This window comes from Calliopsis andreniformis, unplaced genomic scaffold (genome assembly GCF_051401765.1).
Source record: "Calliopsis andreniformis isolate RMS-2024a unplaced genomic scaffold, iyCalAndr_principal scaffold0007, whole genome shotgun sequence".
Lineage (NCBI taxonomy): Eukaryota > Metazoa > Arthropoda > Insecta > Hymenoptera > Andrenidae > Calliopsis > Calliopsis andreniformis.
Window position 1 is genome coordinate 19,712,650 of NW_027480425.1, and position 17,500 is coordinate 19,730,149.

Below are 17,500 nucleotides of genomic sequence, written 5' to 3' on the forward strand. Positions count from 1 at the left end.
CACACTGGTTGCTATTGTTCCTGTTATGCGATGGAAAAGCTGTTGTATTTATATTGTATTTAATGCTTCTGGCGTCGACTTCTAAGGCCCTAACTATTCGATCTGATGGAGCACCGCCCTAGAGTGAAGCCTAGGTTGCCCGAAACGTAGTAATGACCGGTACTTTCACAATGTTTGCATTTATTCGTTATATACGATCCAAAAGCTGTTGTATTTATATTGTATTTTATGCTTCTGGCGTTGACTTCTAAGGCCGTAGCTATTAGATGTGGTGGAGCAACGCCCTAGAGTGACGCCTAGGTTGCCCGGAACGTAGAAATGACCATTACTTTCACAATGTTTGCAATTATACATTTTATGCGGTGGCAAAACTGTTGGACTTTTAATGTACATTATGCTTCTTGCGTTAACTTCTAAGGCCCTGCCTACTGGATCTGCTGGAGCAATGCCTCAGAGTTAAGTCTAGGATGCCCGGAACGTAGAAATGGGCATTACTTTCTCACTGGGTGCCATTATTCGTTTTATACGATGGAAAAACTGTTGTATTTATATTGTATTTTATGCTTCTGGCGTTGACTTCTTATGACCGAACTATTCTATCTTGTGGAGCAACGCCCTATAGTAGAGCCTAGGTTGCCCGGAACGTAGAGATGACCATTACAATCACAGTTGATGGAATTATTCCTGTTATACAATGGAAAACCTGTTGTATTTATATTGTACTTTATGCTTCTGGCGTTGACTTCTTAGGACCCAACTATTCGATCTGGTGGAGCAACGCCCCAGAGTTATATCTAGGACGCCCGGAACGTAGAAATGGCCGTCTCTTTCTCACTGGTTGCAATTATCCGTTTTATACGATGGAAAAGCCGTTGTATTTATATTGTGATTTATGCTTCGGGCGTTGACTTCTAAGGCCCTAACTATTCGATCTGGTGGAGCAACGCCCTAGAGAAGAGATTAGTTTGCCCGAAACGTAGAAATGACCATAACTTTCACGCTGGTTGCAATTATTCGTTTTATACGATGGAAAAGCTGTTGCATTTTTATTGTATTTTATGCTTCTGGCATTGACTTCTTAGGCCCTAACTATTCGGTCTGGTGTAACAACGCCCTAGAGTGAAGCCTAGGTTGCCCTGAACGTAGAAATGACCATAACTTTCACGCTGGTTGTAATTACTCGTTTTATACGATGGAAAAGCTGTTGCATTTTTATTGTATTTTATGCTTCGGGCGTTGACTTCTATGGCACTACCTATTCGATCTGGTGGGGCGACGCCTCAGAGTTATATCTAGGACGCCCGGAACGTAGACATGGCAGTCACTTTCTCACTTGTTGCAATTATCCGTTTTATACGTTGGACAAGCTGTTGTATTTATATTGTGTTTTATGCTTCTGGCGTCGACTTGTAAGGCCGTAGCTATTCGATGTGGTGGAGCAACGGCCTAGAGTGAAACCTTGGTTGCCCGGTACGTAGAAATGACCATTACTTTCACACTGGTTGCAGTTATTCCTGTTATACGATGGAAAAACTGTTGTATTTTTTTGTATTTTATGCTTCTGGCGTTGCCTTCTAAGGTCGTAGCTATTAGATGTGGTGGGGCAACGCCCTAGAGTGAAGCCTAGGTTGCCCGGAACGTAGAAATATCCATTACTTTCACACTGTTTGCAATTATTCGTTTTATACGATGGAAAAACTGTAGCATCTTTATTGTATTTTACGCTTCTGGCGTTGACTTCTAAGGCCCTAACTATTCGATCTGGTGGAGCAACGCCCTAGAGTGAAGCCTAGGTTGCTCGGAACGTAGCAATGACCATTACCTTCAAGCTTGCTGCAATTATTCCTGTTATACAATGGAAAACCTGTTGTATTTATATTGTATTTTATGCTTCTGGCGTTGACTTCTTAGGACCTAACTATTCGATCTGGTGGAGCAACGCCTCAGAGTTATATCTAGGACGCCCGGAACGTAGACATGGCAGTCACTTTCTCACTTGTTGCAATTATCCGTTTTATACATTGGACAAGCTGTTGTATTTATATTGTGTTTTATGATTCTGGCATTGACTTCTTAGGCCCTAACTATTCGATCTGGTGGAGCAACGCCCTAGAGTGAAGCCTAGATTGCCCAGAACGTAGAAATGACCATTAGTTTCACACTGTTTACAATTATTCATGCTATACGATGGAAAAACTGTTGTATTGTTATTGTAATTTAAGCTTCTCGCCTTGACTTCTAACTCCCTAGCTATGCGGTGTGGTCGAGCAACGCCCTAGAGTGAAGCCTAGGTTGCCCGGAACGTAGAAATGACCACAACCGTCACACTGGTTGCAATTATTAGTTTTATACCATGGAAAAGCTGTTGTATTTACATTGTATTTTATGCTTCTGACGTTGACTTCTAAGGCCCTACGTATTCGATCTGGAGGAGCAATGCCTCAGATTTAAGGCTAGGATACCCGAAACGTAGAAATGGTCGTTACTTTCACACTGGTTGCAATTATTCGTTTTATACGATGGGAAAACTGTTGTATTTATTTTGTATTTTGTGCTTCTGGCGCTGACTTCCTAAGCCCTATCTATTGGATCTGGTGGACCAGCGCCCTAGAGTGATGTCTAGGTTGCCCGGAACGTAGAAATGACCATTACTTCCAAACTGTTGGCTATTACTCATTTTATACAATGGAGAAACTGTTGTATTTATATTGTATTTTATGCTTCTGGCGTTGACTTCAAAGGCTCTCACTATTCGATGTGGTGGTGCAACGCCCTAGAGCGAAACATAGGTTGCCCGGAACGGAGAAATGACCGTTACTTTCACACTGGTTGCAATTATTCCTGTTATACGATGGAAACACTGTTGCATTTTTATTGTATTTTATGATTCTGGCGTTGAATTCTAAGTCCCTAGCTATTCGATCTGGTGGAGCAACGCCCTAGAGTGAAGCCTAGGTTGCTCGTATCGTAGAAAGGACCATTACTTTCACACTGTTTGCAACTATTCACTTTAAACGATGGAAGAACTGTTGCATCTTTATTGTATTTTATGCTTCTGGCGTTGACTTCTAAGGCCCTAACTATTCGACCTGGTGGAGCAACGCCGTAGAGTGAAGCCTAGGTTGCCCGGAACGTTGAAATGACCATTACTTTCACACTGGTTGCAATTGCTCCTGCTATACGATGGAAAAGCTGTTGTATTTATATTGTATTTTATGCTTCTGGCGTTGACTTCTTAGGCCCTAACTATTTGATCTGGTGGAGAACCGCCCTAGAGTGGAGCCTAGGTAGCCCGGAACGCAGAAGATACCATTACCTTCACACTTGTTGCAATTATTTCTGTTATAGGATGGAAAAACGGTTGTATATTCATAGTATTTTATGCTTCTGGCGTTGAATTCTAAGTCCCTAGCTATTGGATCTGGTGGAGCAACGCCCTAGACTGAAGCCTAGGTTGCCGGGAACGTAGAAATGACCATAACTTTCACACTGGTTGCAATTATTCGTTTTATACGATGGAAAAACTGTTGGATTTTTATTGTATTTTATGCTTCTGGCGTCGACTTCTGAGGCTCTAGCTATTCGACCTGGTGTAGCAATGCCCTACAGTGAAGCTTAGGTTGCCCGGAACGTAGGAGAGACCATTACTTTCACACTGGTTGCAATTATTTGTTTTATACGATGGAAAAACTGTTGTGTTTATTTTGTATTTGGTGCTTCTGGCGTTGACTTCATAGGCCTAAACTATTGGATCTGTGGAACAACGCCCTAGAGTGAAGCCTAGGTTGCCCGGAACGTAGTACTGACCAAACGTTCAAACATATTGCACTTATTCGTTTTATACGTTGAAAAAGTGTTGTATTTATATTGTATTTTATGCTTCGGGCGTTGACTTCTAAGGCCCTAACTATTCGCTCTAGTTCGGCAACGCCCTAGAGTGAACCCTAGGTTGCCCGGAACGTAGAAATGATCATACCTTTCACACTGGTTGCAATTATTCCTGTTATGCGATGGAAAAACTGTTGTATTTTTATTGTATTTTATGCTTCGGGCGTTGGTTTCTAAGGCCCTAACTATTCGATGTGGTGGAGCAACTCCCTAGTGTGAAGACTAGGTTGCCCGGAACGTAGAAATGACCATATCCTTCACACTGGTTACAATTATTCCTGTTACACGATGGAAAAACTGTTGTATACGTATTGTATTTTATGCTTCTGGCGTTGCCTTCTAAGGCCCTAGCTATTCGGCCTGGTGGAGCAACGCCCTATAGTGAAGCCTAGGTTGCCGGGACGAAGAAATGGCCATTACTTTCACAATGTTTCCAATTATTCATTTTATACGATGGAAAAACTGTTGTACTTGTATTGTATTTTATTCTTCTGGTGTTAACTTCTTAGGCCGTAACTATTCGATCTGGTGGAAGAACGTCCTAGAGTGAAGCCTAGGTCGCCGGGAACGTAGAAATGACCATTACTTTCACACTGGTTGCAATTATTCGTTTTATACGATGGAAAAACTGTTGTATTTATTTTGTATTTGGTGCTTCTGGCGTTGACTTCTAAAGCCGTAGCTATTCGATGTGATGGAGCAACGAACTAGTGTGAAGCATAGGTTGCCCGGAACGTAGAAATGACCGTTACTTTCACACTGATTGCAATTATTCTTTTATTCGATGGAAAAACTGTTGTACTTATATTGTATTTTATCGTTCTGACGTTGACTTTTAAGGCCGTAGCTATTAGATGTGGAGGCGCAACACCCTATAGTAACGCCTAGGTTGCCCGGAACGTAGAAATGACCAGTACTTTCACACTGATTGCAGTTACTCCTGTCATACGGTGGAAAAACTGTTGTATTTATATTGTGTTTTATGCTTCTGGCGTTGACTTCTAAGGCGCTAACTATTCGATCTGGTGGAGCAGCGCCCTAGGGTGAAGCCTAGGTTGCCCGCAACGTAGAAATGACCATATCCTTCACACTGGTTACAATTATTCCTGTTACACGATGGAAAAACTGTTGTATACGTATTGTATTTTATGCTTCTGGCGTTGCCTTCTAAGGCCCTAGCTATTCGGCCTGGTGGAGCAACGCCCTATAGTGAAGCCTAGGTTGCCGGGACGAAGAAATGGCCATTACTTTCACAATGTTTCCAATTATTCATTTTATACGATGGAAAAACTGTTGTACTTGTATTGTATTTTATTCTTCTGGTGTTAACTTCTTAGGCCGTAACTATTCGATCTGGTGGAAGAACGTCCTAGAGTGAAGCGTAGGTTGCCCGGAGCTTAGAAATGACCATATCTTTCACTCTGGTTTCAATTATTCCTATTATGCGATGGAAGAACTATTGTATTTATATTGTGTTTTATGCTTCTGGCGTTGACTTCTAAGGCCCTATGTATTCGATCTGGTGGAGCAACGCCCTAGAGTGAAGCCTGCGTTAGCCGGAACGTAGAAATGACCATCACTTTCAGACTGGTTGCAATTATTCCTGTTATACGATGGAAAAACTGTTGTATTTTCATTGTATTTTATGCGTCTGGCGTTGACTTGTAATGCACTTGCTGGTGGATCTGGAGGAGCAACGAACTAGAGTGAAGCATAGGTTGCCCGGAACGTAGAAATGACCGTTACTTTCACATTGGTTGCAATTATTCGTTTTATATGTTGGAAAAACTGTTGCATTTATTTTGTATTTGATGCTTCTGTCGTTGGCTTCTTAGGCCCTAACTATAAGATCTGGTGGACCAACGCCCAAGAGTGAAACGCAGATTGCCCGGAACGTAGAAATGACCATATCTTTCACACAGGTTGCTATCATTCCTGTTATACGATGGAAAAGCCGTTGTATTTATATTGTATTTTATGCTTCTGGCGTTGACTTCAAAGGCCGTAGCTATTCGATGTGGTGGCGCAACGACCTAGGGTGAAGCCTAGGTTACCCGGAACGTAGAAATGACCATTACTTTCACACCGTTTGCAATTATTCATATTATACGATTGAAAAACTGTTTTATTCGTATTGTATTTTATGCTTCTGGCGTTGACTTCTAAGGCAGTAGCTATTCAATGTGGCGGAGCAACGTCCTGGAGTGAAGCCTAGGTTGCACGGAACGTAGAAATTACCATTACTTTCACACCGTTTGCAATTATTCATATCATACGATTGAAAAACTGTTGGACTTTTAATGTACTTTATGCTTCTGGCGTTGACTTCTAAGGCCCTATCTATTCGATCTGGTGGAGCAATGCCTCAGTGTTAAGTCTAGGGTGCCCGGAACGTAGAAATGTCCATAACTTTCACTCTGCTTTCAATTATTCCTGTTATACGATGGAAAAACTATAGGATTTTTATTGTGTTTTATGCCTACTGGCGCTGACTTCTAAGGCCCTAGCTATTCGACCTGGTGTAGCAATGCACTACAGTGAAGCCTAGGTTGCCCGGAACGTAGAAATGACCATTACTTTCACACTGGTTGCAATTATTCGTTTTATACGATGGAAAAACTGTTGTATTTTTATTGTATTTTATGCTTCTGTCGTTGACTGCTAAGGTCCTGGCTATTCGATCTGGTGGGGCAACTAACTAGAGTGAAGCCTAGGTCGCCGGGAACGTAGAAATGACCATTACTTTCACACTGGTTGCAATTATTCGTTTTATATGATGGAAAAACTGTAGGATTTATTTTGCATTTGGTGCTGCTGGCGTTGACTTCTTAGACCCTAACTATTGGATCTGGTGGACCAACGCCCTAGAGTGAACCCTAGGTTGCCCGGAACGTAGAAATGACCATATGTTTCACACTGTTTGCTTTTATTCCTGTTATACGATGGAAAAGCTGCTGTATTTATATTGTATTTTATGCTTCTGTCATTGACTTATAAGGTCCTAGCTATTCGATCTGGTGGAGCAACTCCCTAGAGTGAAGCCTAGGTCGCCGGGAACGTAGAAATGACCATTACTTTCACACTGGTTGCAATTATTCGTTTTATACGATGGAAAAACTGTTGTATTTATTTTGTATTTGGTGCTTCTGGCGTTGACTTCTAAGGCCGTAGCTATTCGATGTGATGGAGCAACGAACTAGTGTGAAGCATAGGTTGCCCGGAACGTAGAAATGACCGTTACTTTCACACTGATTGCAATTATTCTTTTATTCGATGGAAAAACTGTTGTACTTATATTGTATTTTATCGTTCTGACGTTGACTTTTAAGGCCGTAGCTATTAGATGTGGAGGCGCAACACCCTATAGTAACGCCTAGGTTGCCCGGAACGTAGAAATGACCAGTACTTTCACACTGATTGCAGTTACTCCTGTCATACGGTGGAAAAACTGTTGTATTTATATTGTGTTTTATGCTTCTGGCGTTGACTTCTAAGGCGCTAACTATTCGATCTGGTGGAGCAGCGCCCTAGGGTGAAGCCTAGGTTGCCCGCAACGTAGAAATGACCATATCTTTCACACTGGTTGCAATTATTCCTGCTATACGATTGAAAAACTGTTGTATTTATATTGTGTTTTATGCTTCTGGCGTTGACTTCTAATTCCCTATGTAATCGATCTGGTGGAGCAACGTCCAAGGGTGAAGCCTATGTTGCCCGGAACGTAGAAATGACCATTACTTTCACACTGGTTGCAATTATTCCGGTTATACGACTGAAAAACAGTTGTATTTATATTGTGTTTTATGCCTCTGGCGTTGACTTCTAATTCCCTATGTAATCGATCTGGTGGAGCTACGTCCATGGGTGAAGCCTATGTTGCCCGGAACGTAGAAATGACCATTACTTTCACACTGGTTGCAATTATTCGTTTAATACAATGGAAAAGCTGTTGTATTTTTGTTGTATCTTATGCTTCAGGCGTTGACTTCTAAGGCCGTAGCTATTCGATGTGGTGGAGCAACGCCATAGAGTGAAGCCAAGTTTGCCCGGAACGTAGAAATGACCATTACTTTCACACTGGTTGCAATTATTCGTTTTATACGATGGAAAAACTGTTGTATTTTTATTGTATTTTATGCTTCGAGCGTTGGCTTCTAAGGCCCTAACTATTCGATGTGGTGGAGCAACTCCCTAGAGTGAAGCCTAGGCTGCCGGGAACGTAGAAATGACCATTACCTTCACACTGGTTGCAATTAAGCGTTTTATACGATGGAAAAGCTGCTGTATTTATATTGTATTTTATGCCTCTGTCGTTGACTTCTAAGGCGCTAACTATTCGACCTGGTGGAGCAACGCCCTAGAGTGAAGCCTAGGTTGCCCGGAACGTAGAAATGACCATCACTATCAAACAGGTTGCAATTATTCAATTTATACGATTGAAAAACTGTTGTACTTATATTGCATTTTATTCTTCTGGCGTTGAATTCTAAGTCCCTAGCTGTTGGATCTGGTGGAGCAACGCCCTAGAGTGAAGCCTAGGTTGCCCGGAACGTAGAACATACCATTACCTTGGCACAGGTTGCAATTATTCCTGTTATACGATGGAAAAACGGCTGGATTTTTATTGTATTTTATGCTTCTGTCGTTGACTGCTAAGGTCCTGGCTATTCGATCTGGTGGGGCAACTCCCTAGAGTGAAGCCTAGGTCGCCGGGAACGTAGAAATGACCATTACTTTCACACGGGTTGCAATTATTCGTTTTATATGATGGAAAAGCTGTTGTACTTATTTTGTATTTGGTGCTGCTGGCGTTGACTTCTTAGACCCCAACTATTGGATCTGGTGGACCAACGCCCTAGAGTGAACCCGAGGTCGCCCGGAACGTAGAAATGACCATACGTTTCACACTGTTTGCTATTATTCCTGTTATACGATGGAAAAGCTGCTGTATTTATATTGTATTTTATGCTTCTGTCATTGACTTATAAGGTCCTAGCTATACGATCTGGTGGGGCAACTCCCTAGAGTGAAGCCTAGGTCGCCGGGAACGTAGAAATGACCATTACTTTCACACTGGTTGCAATTATTCGTTTTATACGATGGAAAAGCTGTTCTATTTTGGTTGTATCTTTTGTTTCAGGCGTTGACTTCTAAGGCCGTAGCTATTCGATGTGTTGGAGCAACGCCATAGAGTGTAGCCAAGGTTGCCCGGAACGTAGAAATGACCATTACTTTCACACTGGTTGCAATTATTCGTTTTATACGATGGAAAAACTGTTGTAATTTTGTTGTACCTTATGCCTCAGGCGTTGACTTCTAAGGCCGTAGCTATTCGATCTGGAGGAGCAACGCCCTAGAGTGAAGCCTAGGTAACCCGGAACGCAGAAATGACCAGTACTTTCACACTGATTTCAGTTACTCCTGTTATACGATGGAAAAACTGTTGTATTTATATTGTGTTTTATGCTTCTCGCGTTGACTTCTAAGGCGCTAACTATTCGATCTGGTGGAGCAACGCCCTAGGGTGAAGCCTAGGTTGCCCGGAACGTAGAAATTACCATTACTTTCACACTGGTTGCAATTATTCGTTTAATACAATGGAAAAGCTGTTGTATTTTTGTTGTATCTTATGCTTCAGGCGTTGACTTCTTAGACCCTAACTATTGGATCTGGTGGACCAACGCCCTAGAGTGAACCCTAGGTCGCCCGGAACGTAGAAATGACGATATGTTTCGCACTGTTTGCTATTATTCCTGTTATACGATGGAAAAGCTGCTGTATTTATATTGTATTTTATGCTTCTGTCATTGACTTATAAGGTCCTAGCTATTCGATCTGGTGGGGCAACTCCCTAGAGTGAAGCCTAGGTCGCCGGGAACGTAGAATTGACCATTACTTTCACACTGGTTGCAATTATTCGTTTTATACGATGGAAAAGCTGTTCTATTTTTGTTGTATTTTATGCTTCTGTCGTTGACTGCTAAGGTCCCGGCTCTTCGATCTGGTGGGGCAACTCCCTAGAGTGAAGCCTAGGTCGCCGGGAACGTAGAAATGACCATTACTTTCAAACTGGTTGCAATTATTCGTTTTATATGATGGAAAAACTGTTGTATTTATTTTGTATTTGTTGCTGCTGGCGTTGACTTCTTAGACCCTAACTATTGGATCTGGTGGACCAACACCCTAGGGTGAACCCTAGGTTGCCCGGAACGTAGAAATGACCATATGTTTCACACTGTTTGCTATTATTCCTGTTATACGATGGAAAAGCTGCTGTATTTATATTGTATTTTATGCTTCTGTCATTGACTTATAAGGTCCTAGCTATTCGATCTGGTGGGGCAACTCCCTAGTGTGAAGCCTAGGTCGCCGGGAACGTAGAAATGACCATTACTTTCACACTGGTCGCAATTATTCGTTTTATACGATGGAAAAACTGTTGTATTTATTTTGTATTTGGTGCTTCTGGCGTTGACTTCTAAGGCCGTAGCTATTCGATGTGGTGGAGCAACGAACTAGTGTGAAGCATAGGGTGCCCGGAACGTAGAAATGACCATATCTTTCACACTGTTTGCTATTATTCCTGTTATACGAAAATATATGGAAAAGCTGCTGTATTTATATTGTATTTTATGCTTCTGGCTTTGACTTCTAAGGCGCTAACTATTCGATCTGGTGAAGCAACGCCCTACAGTGAAGCCTAGGTTGCCCGGAACGTAGAAATGACCATATCGTTCACACTGGTTGCAATTATTCGTTTTATACGATGGAAAAGCTGTTGTATTTATATCGTATTTTATGCTTCTGGCGTTGACTTCTTAGGCCCAAACTATTCGATCTGGTGGAGCAACGCCATAGAGAGAAACGTAGGTTGCCCGGAACGTAGAAATGACCATTACTTTCACACTGGTTGCAATTATTCCTGTTATACGATGGAAAAACTGATGTACTTGTATTGTATTTTATTCTTCTGTCGTTGACTTCTTTGGCCGTAACTATTCGATCTGGTCGAGCAACGCCCTAGAGTGAAGCCTAGGTTACCCGGAACGTAGAAATGACCAGTACTTTCACACTGTTTGCAGTTATTCCTGGTATACGGTGGAAGAACTGTTGTATCTTTACTGTATTTTACGCTTCTGGCGTTCACTTCTAAGGCCGTAGCAATTCGATGTGGTGGAGCAACGCCCTAGAGTGAAGCCTAGTTTGCACGGAACGTCGAAATGGCCATTACTTTCACAATGTTTGCAATTATTCATTTTATACGATGGAAAAACTGTTGTACTTGGATTGTATTTTATTCTTCTGGCCTTGAATTCTAAGTCCCTAGCTATTCTATCTGGAGGACCAACGCCCTACAGGGAACCCTAGGTTGCCCGGAACGTAGAAATGACCATATCTTTCACACTGTTTGCTATTACTCCTGTTATACGATGGAAAAGCTGCTGTATTTATATTGTATTTTATGCTTCTGTCGTTGACTTCTAAGGCGCTAACTATTCGATCTGGTGGAGCAACGCCCTAGGGTGAAGCCTGGGTTGCCCGGAACGTAGAAATGACCATCACCTTCACTCTGGTTGCAATTGTTTCTGTTATACGATGGAAAAACTGTCGTATTTTTATTGTATTTTATGCGTCTGGCGTTGACTTGTAATGCCCTTGCTATTAGATCTGGAGGAGCAACGAACTAGTGTGAAGCATAGGTTGCCCGGAACGTAGAAATGACCGTTACTTTCACAATGTTTGCAATTATTCATTTGATACGATGGAAAAACTGTTGTACTTATATTGTATTTTGCGCTTCTGGCGTTGACTTCTAAGGCCGTAGCCATTCGCTGTGGTGGAGCAACTCCCTAGAGTGAAGCGTAGGTTGCCGGGAACGTAGAAATGACCATTACTTTCACACTGGTTGCAATTATTCGTTTTATACGATGGAAGAGCTGCTGTATTTATATTGTATTTTATGCTTCTGTCATTGACTTCTAAGGCGCTAACTATACAATCTGGTGGAGCAACGCCCAAGAGTGAAGCCTAGGTTGCCGGGAACGTAGAAATGACCATCACTATCAAACAGGTTGCAATTATTCCTGTTGTACGATGGAAAAACTGTTGCATCTTTATTGTATTTTATGCATCTGGCGTTGACTTCTAAGGCCCTAAGTATTCGATCTGGTGGAGCAACGCCCTAAAGTGAAGCCTAGGTTGCCCGGAACGTAGAAATGACCATAACATACACACTGGTTGCAGTTATTCCTTTTATACAATGGGAAAGCTGTTGTATTTATTTTGTATTTTATGCTTCGTGCGTTGACTTCTAAGGCGCTAACTATTCGATCTGGTGGAGAAACTCCCTAGAGTGAAGCCTCGGTTGCCCGGAACGTAGAAATGCCCATTACTTTCACACTGGTTGCAATTATTCGTTTTATACGATGGAAAAACTGTTGTATTTATTTTGTATACGGTGCTTCTGGCGTTGACTTGTTAGGCCCTAACTATTGGATCTGGTGGACCAGCGCCCTAGAGTGAACCCTAGGTTGCCCGGAACGTAGAAATGACCATTCCTTTCACACTGGTTGCAATTATTCGTTTTATACGATGGAAAAGCTGTTGTATTTATATCGTATTTTATGCGTCTGGCGTTGACTTGTAATGCCCTTGCTATTCGATCTGGAGGAGCAACGAACTAGTGTGAAGCATAGGTTGCCCGGAACGTAGAAATGACCGTTACTTTCACACTGTTTGCAATTATTCATTTTATACGATCGAAAAACTGTTGTACTTATATTGTATTTTCCGCTTCTGGCGTTGACTTCTAAGGCTGTAGCTATTCGATGTGGTGGAGCAACACCCTAGAGTGAAGCCTAGGTTGCCGGGAACGTAGGAATGACCATTACTTTCACACTGGTTGCAATTATTCGTTTTATACGATGGAAAAGCTGCTGTACTTATATTGTATTTTATGCTTCTGTCATTGACTTCTAAGGCCCCAACTATTCGATCTGGTTGGCCAACGCCCTAGAGTGAAGCCTAGGTTGCCCGGAACGTAGAAATGACCATTACCTTCACAATTGATGCAATTATTCCTGTCATACAATGGAAATACTGTTGTATTTTTTTGTATTTTATGCTTCAGGCGTTGACTCCTAAGGCGCTAACTATTCGATCTGGTGGAGCAACGCCCCAGAGTGAAGCCTAGGTTGCCCGGAACGTAGAAATGACCATATCTTTCACACTGGTTGCAATTATTCCTGTTATACGATGGAAAGACTATTGTATTTATATTGTGTTTTATGCTTCTAGCGTTGACTTCTAAGGCCCTATGTATTCGGTCTGGTGGTCCAACGACCTAGAGTGAAGCCCAGGTTGCCCGGAACGTAGAAATGACCATCACTATCACACTGGTTGCAATTATTTCTGTTCTACGATGGAAAAACTGTTGTATTTTTATTGTATTTTATGCGTCTGGCGTTGACTTGTAATGCCCTTGCTATTCGATCTGGAGCACCAACGAACTTGTGTGAAGCATAGGTTGCCCGGAACGTAGAAATGACCGTTACTTTCACTCTGTTTGCAATTATTCCTTTTATACGGTGGAAAAACTGTGTTACTTATATTGTATTTTATGCTTCTGGCGTCGACTTCCTAAGCCCTATCTATTGGATCTGGTGGACCAGCGCCCTAGAGTGATGTCTAGGTTGCCCGGAACGTAGAAATGACCATTACTTCCAAACTGTTGGCTATTACTCATTTTATACAATGGAGAAACTGTTGTATTTATATTGTATTTTATGCTTCTGGCGTTGACTTCAAAGGCTCTCACTATTCGATGTGGTGGTGCAACGCCCTAGAGCGAAACATAGGTTGCCCGGAACGGAGAAATGACCGTTACTTTCACACTGGTTGCAATTATTCCTGTTATACGATGGAAACACTGTTGCATTTTTATTGTATTTTATGATTCTGGCGTTGAATTCTAAGTCCCTAGCTATTCGATCTGGTGGAGCAACGCCCTAGAGTGAAGCCTAGGTTGCTCGTATCGTAGAAAGGACCATTACTTTCACACTGTTTGCAACTATTCACTTTAAACGATGGAAGAACTGTTGCATCTTTATTGTATTTTATGCTTCTGGCGTTGACTTCTAAGGCCCTAACTATTCGACCTGGTGGAGCAACGCCGTAGAGTGAAGCCTAGGTTGCCCGGAACGTTGAAATGACCATTACTTTCACACTGGTTGCAATTGCTCCTGCTATACGATGGAAAAGCTGTTGTATTTATATTGTATTTTATGCTTCTGGCGTTGACTTCTTAGGCCCTAACTATTTGATCTGGTGGAGAACCGCCCTAGAGTGGAGCCTAGGTAGCCCGGAACGCAGAAGATACCATTACCTTCACACTTGTTGCAATTATTTCTGTTATAGGATGGAAAAACGGTTGTATATTCATAGTATTTTATGCTTCTGGCGTTGAATTCTAAGTCCCTAGCTATTGGATCTGGTGGAGCAACGCCCTAGACTGAAGCCTAGGTTGCCGGGAACGTAGAAATGACCATAACTTTCACACTGGTTGCAATTATTCGTTTTATACGATGGAAAAACTGTTGGATTTTTATTGTATTTTATGCTTCTGGCGTCGACTTCTGAGGCTCTAGCTATTCGACCTGGTGTAGCAATGCCCTACAGTGAAGCTTAGGTTGCCCGGAACGTAGGAGAGACCATTACTTTCACACTGGTTGCAATTATTTGTTTTATACGATGGAAAAACTGTTGTGTTTATTTTGTATTTGGTGCTTCTGGCGTTGACTTCATAGGCCTAAACTATTGGATCTGTGGAACAACGCCCTAGAGTGAAGCCTAGGTTGCCCGGAACGTAGTACTGACCAAACGTTCAAACATATTGCACTTATTCGTTTTATACGTTGAAAAAGTGTTGTATTTATATTGTATTTTATGCTTCGGGCGTTGACTTCTAAGGCCCTAACTATTCGCTCTAGTTCGGCAACGCCCTAGAGTGAACCCTAGGTTGCCCGGAACGTAGAAATGATCATACCTTTCACACTGGTTGCAATTATTCCTGTTATGCGATGGAAAAACTGTTGTATTTTTATTGTATTTTATGCTTCGGGCGTTGGTTTCTAAGGCCCTAACTATTCGATGTGGTGGAGCAACTCCCTAGTGTGAAGACTAGGTTGCCCGGAACGTAGAAATGACCATATCCTTCACACTGGTTACAATTATTCCTGTTACACGATGGAAAAACTGTTGTATACGTATTGTATTTTATGCTTCTGGCGTTGCCTTCTAAGGCCCTAGCTATTCGGCCTGGTGGAGCAACGCCCTATAGTGAAGCCTAGGTTGCCGGGACGAAGAAATGGCCATTACTTTCACAATGTTTGCAATTATTCATTTTATACGATGGAAAAACTGTTGTACTTGTATTGTATTTTATTCTTCTGGTGTTAACTTCTTAGGCCGTAACTATTCGATCTGGTGGAAGAACGTCCTAGAGTGAAGCGTAGGTTGCCCGGAGCTTAGAAATGACCATATCTTTCACTCTGGTTTCAATTATTCCTATTATGCGATGGAAGAACTATTGTATTTATATTGTGTTTTATGCTTCTGGCGTTGACTTCTAAGGCCCTATGTATTCGATCTGGTGGAGCAACGCCCTAGAGTGAAGCCTGCGTTAGCCGGAACGTAGAAATGACCATCACTTTCAGACTGGTTGCAATTATTCCTGTTATACGATGGAAAAACTGTTGTATTTTCATTGTATTTTATGCGTCTGGCGTTGACTTGTAATGCCCTTGCTGGTGGATCTGGAGGAGCAACGAACTAGAGTGAAGCATAGGTTGCCCGGAACGTAGAAATGACCGTTACTTTCACATTGGTTGCAATTATTCGTTTTATATGTTGGAAAAACTGTTGCATTTATTTTGTATTTGATGCTTCTGTCGTTGGCTTCTTAGGCCCTAACTATAAGATCTGGTGGACCAACGCCCAAGAGTGAAACGCAGATTGCCCGGAACGTAGAAATGACCATATCTTTCACACAGGTTGCTATCATTCCTGTTATACGATGGAAAAGCCGTTGTATTTATATTGTATTTTATGCTTCTGGCGTTGACTTCAAAGGCCGTAGCTATTCGATGTGGTGGCGCAACGACCTAGGGTGAAGCCTAGGTTACCCGGAACGTAGAAATGACCATTACTTTCACACCGTTTGCAATTATTCATATTATACGATTGAAAAACTGTTTTATTCGTATTGTATTTTATGCTTCTGGCGTTGACTTCTAAGGCAGTAGCTATTCAATGTGGCGGAGCAACGTCCTGGAGTGAAGCCTAGGTTGCACGGAACGTAGAAATTACCATTACTTTCACACCGTTTGCAATTATTCATATCATACGATTGAAAAACTGTTGGACTTTTAATGTACTTTATGCTTCTGGCGTTGACTTCTAAGGCCCTATCTATTCGATCTGGTGGAGCAATGCCTCAGTGTTAAGTCTAGGGTGCCCGGAACGTAGAAATGTCCATAACTTTCACTCTGCTTTCAATTATTCCTGTTATACGATGGAAAAACTATAGGATTTTTATTGTGTTTTATGCCTACTGGCGCTGACTTCTAAGGCCCTAGCTATTCGACCTGGTGTAGCAATGCACTACAGTGAAGCCTAGGTTGCCCGGAACGTAGAAATGACCATTACTTTCACACTGGTTGCAATTATTCGTTTTATACGATGGAAAAACTGTTGTATTTTTATTGTATTTTATGCTTCTGTCGTTGACTGCTAAGGTCCTGGCTATTCGATCTGGTGGGGCAACTAACTAGAGTGAAGCCTAGGTCGCCGGGAACGTAGAAATGACCATTACTTTCACACTGGTTGCAATTATTCGTTTTATATGATGGAAAAGCTGTTGTACTTATTTTGTATTTGGTGCTGCTGGCGTTGACTTCTTAGACCCCAACTATTGGATCTGGTGGACCAACGCCCTAGAGTGAACCCGAGGTCGCCCGGAACGTAGAAATGACCATACGTTTCACACTGTTTGCTATTATTCCTGTTATACGATGGAAAAGCTGCTGTATTTATATTGTATTTTATGCTTCTGTCATTGACTTATAAGGTCCTAGCTATACGATCTGGTGGGGCAACTCCCTAGAGTGAAGCCTAGGTCGCCGGGAACGTAGAAATGACCATTACTTTCACACTGGTTGCAATTATTCGTTTTATACGATGGAAAAGCTGTTCTATTTTGGTTGTATCTTTTGTTTCAGGCGTTGACTTCTAAGGCCGTAGCTATTCGATGTGTTGGAGGAACGCCATAGAGTGTAGCCAAGGTTGCCCGGAACGTAGAAATGACCATTACTTTCACACTGGTTGCAATTATTCGTTTTATACGATGGAAAAACTGTTGTAATTTTGTTGTACCTTATGCCTCAGGCGTTGACTTCTAAGGCCGTAGCTATTCGATCTGGAGGAGCAACGCCCTAGAGTGAAGCCTAGGTAACCCGGAACGCAGAAATGACCAGTACTTTCACACTGATTTCAGTTACTCCTGTTATACGATGGAAAAACTGTTGTATTTATATTGTGTTTTATGCTTCTCGCG